Raw genomic sequence first — 5438 nt, 5'->3', positions numbered from 1 at the left:
TTGTTTATTGGCTGGCTTGAGATTCTTATTAGTTTATTAATTCTACCGTTTTTTTTCAGAAAGTATTTCAAGCAGTAAGTCTTCTTTTTTCTTATAAATAATATCTGGCAGTTTATTAAAAAATAGAGCATACTGAACAGCAAACTATCTTACATCTTTCAGGAAGAAAAAACACTAAATTTGAAAAGACATCACCCACTGAATTTGGACACAACACCTCTACTCAATTAAGAGAAACATTTTTACAGTCCAGGGCTTTATTTCTACACCCATCAAGCCATGATTTCATAGGGAATGGGCTCCAACAGTTCGGGTTCCTTTCCATTGGTCCTCACGAGGTGTGCTTCTCTGGGTGGAGCAGGCTGGCGCTTCAGCTGAACCCAAGTGCCTTTTTCTTTGGCTTCCTTCTGTTTTCTGATCATTTTCCATTACACATTTCAGGAAGCTATCTTGGCTCTTCAGTTCAGTTCAGTCACTCAGTCATGTCCGACTCTTTGTGACCCCATGAATCGCAGCATGCTAGACCTCCCTGTCTATCACCAACTCCCTGAGTCTACCCAAACTCATGTCCATTGAGTCAGTAATGCCATCCAGTCATCTCATCCTCTGTCGTCCCCTTCTCCTCCTGCCCTCAATCCTTCCTAGCATCAGGGTCTTTTCCAATGAGATCACCCAGGGCTGATCTCCTTTAGGACAGACTGGTTGGATCTCCTTGCAGTCCAAGGGACTCTCAAGAGTTTTCTCCAACATCACAGTTCAAAAACATCAATTCTTCAGCACTCAGCTTTCTTCACAGTCCAACTCTCAAATCCATACATGACTACTGGAAAAACCATAGCCTTGACTAGATGGACCTTTGTTGGCAGAGTAATGTCTCTGCTTTTTAATATGCTATCTAGGTTGGTCATAACTTTCCTTCGAAGGAGTAGGTGTCTTTTAATTTCATGGCTGCAATCACCATCTGCAGTGATTTTGGAGCCCCCCAAAATAAAGTCTGACACTTCCACTGTTTCCCCATCTGTTTCCCATGAAGTGATGGGACCAGATGCCATGATCTTAGTTTTCTGAATGTTGAGCTTTAAGCCAACTTTTTCACTCTCCTCTTTCACTTTCATAAATAGGCTTTTTAGTTCCTCTTCACTTTCTTCCATAAGGGTGGTGTCATCTGCATATCTGAGGTTATTGATATTTCTCCCAGCAATCTTGATTCCAGCTTGTGCTTCTTCCAGCCCAGCATTTCTCATGATGTACCCTGCATATAAGTTAAATAAGCAGGGTGACAATATACAGCCTTGATATACTTCTTTTCCTATTTGGAACCAGTCTGTTGTTCCATGTCCAGTTCTAACTGTTGCTTTCTGACCTGCATACAGGTTTCTCAAGAGGCAGGTCAGGTGGTCTGGTATTCTAATTTCTTTCAGAATTTTCCACAGTTTATTGTGATCCACACAGTCAAAGACTTTGGCGTAGTCAATAAAGCAGAAATAGATGTTTTTCTGGAACTCTCTTGCTTTTTTGATCCAGCGGATATTGGCAATTTGACCTCTGGTTCCTCTGTGTTTTCTAAAACCAGCTTGAGCATCTGGAAGTTCACGATTCACATATTGCTGAAACCTGGCTTGGAGAATTTTGAGCATTACTTTACTAGTGTGTGAGATGAGTGCAATTGTGCGATAGTTTGAGTATTCTTTGGCATTTCCTTTCTTTGGGCAAGGCTATGGTTTTTCGGATGTGAGAGTTGGATGGTGAAGAAAGCTGAGCACCGAAGAATTGATGCTTTTGAACTGTGGTGTTGGAGAAGACTCTTGAGAGTTCCTTGGACTGCAGGGAGATCCAACCAGTAGTTTGAACATTCGTTGGCACTGGCTTTCTTTGGGATTGAAATGAAAACTGACCTTTTCCAGTCCTGTGGCCAATGCTGAGTTTTCCAAATTTACTGGCATATTGAGTGCAGCTCTTTCACAGCATCATCTTTGAGGATTTGAAATAGCTCAACTGGAATTCCATCACCTCCACTAGCTTTGTTCATAGTGATGCTTTCTAAGGCCCACTTGACTTCACATTCCAGGATGTCTGGCTCTAGGTGAGTGATCACACCATCATGATTATCTGGGTCGTGAAGATCTTTTTTGTACAATTCTTCTGTGTATTCTTGCCACCTCTTCTTAATATCTTCTGCTTCTGTTAGGTCTATACAATTTCTGTCCTTTATCAAGCCCATCTTTGAATGAAATGTTCCCTTGGTATCTCTGATTTTCTTGAAGAGATCTCTAGTCTTTCCCATTCTGTTGTTTTCCTCTATTTCTTTGCATTGATAGCTGAGGAAGGCTTTCTTATCTCTCCTTGCTATTCTTTGGAACTCTGCATTCAGATGGCAATATCTTTCCTTTTCTCCTTTGCTTTTCACTTCTCTTCTCTTCACAGCTATTTTAATGCCTCTTCAGACAGCCATCTTGCTTTTTTTGCATGTTTTTTCCATGAGGATGATCTTAATCTCTGTCTCCTGTACAGTGTCATGAACCTCCGTCCATAGTTCATCAGGCACTCTGTCTCTCAGATCTAGTCCCTTAAATCTATTTGTCACTTCCACTGTATAATCATAAGGGATTTCATTGAGGTCATACCTGCATGGTGTAGTGGTTTTCCCTACTTTCTTCAATTTAAGTCTGAATTTGGCAATAAGGAGTTCATGATCTGAGCCACAGTCAGCTCCAGGTCTTGTTTTTGCTGACTGTATAGAGCTTCTCCATCTGAGTGCTTAATATGCTCAATATGCACATTAAGTCTTTTGGCAAGAATATTGCCCTTAACTTGTTTGTTTACAATGATGCCAACAGCATGCTGGGTAACATTGTAGACTCTCCCAATTTTGCCATGGTAACATTTGTGGGACATTCCTTTTTGAACAGTACCCATTCCTTTGATATCTACAATATCATGCTTCTTGTAGATTCACATGTATGTGCCCAAAGGAACAACTCCTGTTTTCTAAAAGGCCTAGAGAACAGTAGCTGGTACCCCCCCTCTTTCCCTTTGTGTTGGTCATTTTGGCAAATTATTGGAAGATGGCGGTTCCAGCTGAAAAGCTTCAGGCATTAAGTCTTTAAAGAGTCTGCTGGCACTCCATTTTAAGGTACTCAGAGATTAATAAAACCTGTATTAGCCCTAAGCCTTAAAAGTCATATAGCCTGATGACTTGTTACCTCTTAGCAATACTGTTTTTATAAATATAACTCACACACATTGGAGACATAATAAATCTAAGTATTAGCCTCACAGATGGGGGAACTGAAGATCAATTGTGTTTAATAGCTTTTGCAGCTGATTAAACTAAAAAAATCAGACCTTCTGACTTCAGATGATTTAATCTTTCTATGATCCATTTTCCCTGTTGAAAGACTTCATAGATAGAAAAGAAAAATAATTCTTGAGAAATATGTAGAAGAGCTAATGAGGTTAATTGGGTATAGGCCTGCCAGTTGGTTTTGTACACAAGCAGCTAGTGATGGTGGGATGAGCACAGGACTTCGGAGACTTAGGTGTGAGTCTCTAAACAGCTTTTCGACTCTGGGAAAGATATTTAACCTCCTTGATCCTTAGATGCCTCTTTTGATGAATGAGAATAATAGCACCTGCTTTAAGAAACTGACTGAATGAGGTGCTACTGGTTAGGGTACTTGTGAATGACAGTGAAGGACTGGAATGCTAGATACTATTGCTGTCATTGTTATAACAGGAAGCGTGTAGTTTCCAGTGATCCTCTCAATTCCCTCAGTGCTCTTTCCTGGGTGACTGAGAGAGGAAGAGACACACAGCTTCACTTTGGAAGAGCTGTCTGGAAGGAATGCGAAATGAGTTCCGGAAAGCCAGTTGGAATTTAATAATGCATGAAAAATACACCAAGGGGAGGAAGGAACCAATTAGGCAGCAATTAAGGAGACTGCAATTACAATGCATCTTAATAAAGTCCAAAAAATATTAGCCTACAAGTAGAAGACAGGCTGGTTACCTGTGGAAATAAAGAGAAGTGGAAATAAGGAAACTATGCAAGTCAGATGTGATGAAAACAAAGAACAGGAAAGGGAAAATAAAACTGTATTTCCACTGTCTTCTGCGCATGTTCAAATCCCAAGCATCTTTCATGAATCTATTCTTATGACATTCCTTGAAGCACTTCTGTTTAGTACTGTTGTTAAATTATGGTGCTCCCTTCACAACTAAAAAGCTAACCCCAATAGTTCCCCAAATAGGAAGTACAAATGAGTAGTAAATTTTTGAAAAATGACCAACTATCTTAGGAATCAAATAAATGCAAATAAAATACTTTAATATCCCACATGAGTCTGAAAATCAGAAAAGACTTTTTAAGCATTTTTTTGCCTGTTCCCTCTTTACATTTGCACTGGGCCATCCTGACTTAAGCTGATCAGCTCTTTGAGGAGTAGTTCGTTCTTGGTATATGACTGTCAGACAAGTGTGCTCTAGAGAAAAGGGTTCTGGAAAAGAAGTCAGGAGACTGAGCCAATTAAAGCCTCAGCTCCAACAATGCAGTACTGAGAATTCAGATTTATCCTGGGTGTTCATTGGAAGGTCTGATGTTGAAGCTGAAACTCCAATACTTTGGCCACCTCATACGAAGGGTTGACCCTAACGCTGGGTAGGATTGGGGGCGGGAGGAGAAGGGGACGACAGAGGATGAGATGGTTGGATGGCATCACCGACTTGATGGACATTGGTTTGGGTAGAGTCCGGGAGTTGGTGATGGACAGAGAGGTCTGGCGTGCTGCGATTCATGGGGTTGCAAAGAGTCGGACACGACTGAGTGACTGAACTGAACTGAACTGTCTACTAATTACTTACCATGTGAGAGATGAGAACTTTATTCTGTATGACATAGTTAATATCCACAGTAATGTCTGTCTTTGATTGTTAACCTCTTTTGTTCAGAATATGGTAAGCAACCTGGGCCTGAGGGGTTGGATCAGTCAGTTCGGTCCTCAGTCATGTCCTACTCCTTGCGACCCCTTGGACTGCTGCATGCCATGCTTCCCTGTCCATCACCAACACTCATGTCCATTGAGCCAGTGATGCCATCCAACCATCTCATCCTCTGTTGTCCCCTTCTCCTCCTGCCTTCAATCTTTCCCAGCATCAGGGTCTTTTCAAATGAGTCAGTTCTTTGCATCAGGTGGCCAAAGTGTTGGAGTTTCAGCTTCAACATCAGTCCTTCCAATGAATATTCAGGACCGATTTCTTTTAGGATGGACTGGCTGGATCTCCTTGCAGCCCAAGGGGCTCTCAAGGTTGGGTATCTTACCCAAGTTCAGGGTTTTAGTAAAAAAGCATTAAGTTAATGTATGAAAGTGTTTTGAAAACTAATTAATAGCATCATCTTTATAACCTGCCTGCCAATGCAAGAGACATGAGATGTGGGTTCG

At 41.2% G+C, this 5438-nt stretch overlaps 1 pseudogene; it reads right to left on the bottom strand.

Moving 5' to 3' along the window:
• Nucleotides 1–272: 272 nt before the first annotated feature.
• LOC145523258 (large ribosomal subunit protein eL21-like) lies at nt 273–3046 on the bottom strand (annotated as a pseudogene).
• Nucleotides 3047–5438: the final 2392 nt, after the last annotated feature.

The sequence above is a fragment of the Giraffa tippelskirchi genome, chromosome 10, assembly GCF_054371585.1.
Source record: "Giraffa tippelskirchi isolate mGirTip1 chromosome 10, T2T-mGirTip1v1.2.pri, whole genome shotgun sequence".
In the NCBI taxonomy this organism is placed as follows: domain Eukaryota; kingdom Metazoa; phylum Chordata; class Mammalia; order Artiodactyla; family Giraffidae; genus Giraffa; species Giraffa tippelskirchi.
The sequence above is the reverse complement of the archived record's forward strand: the minus strand, read 5'-3'. Positions and strand labels throughout refer to the sequence as shown.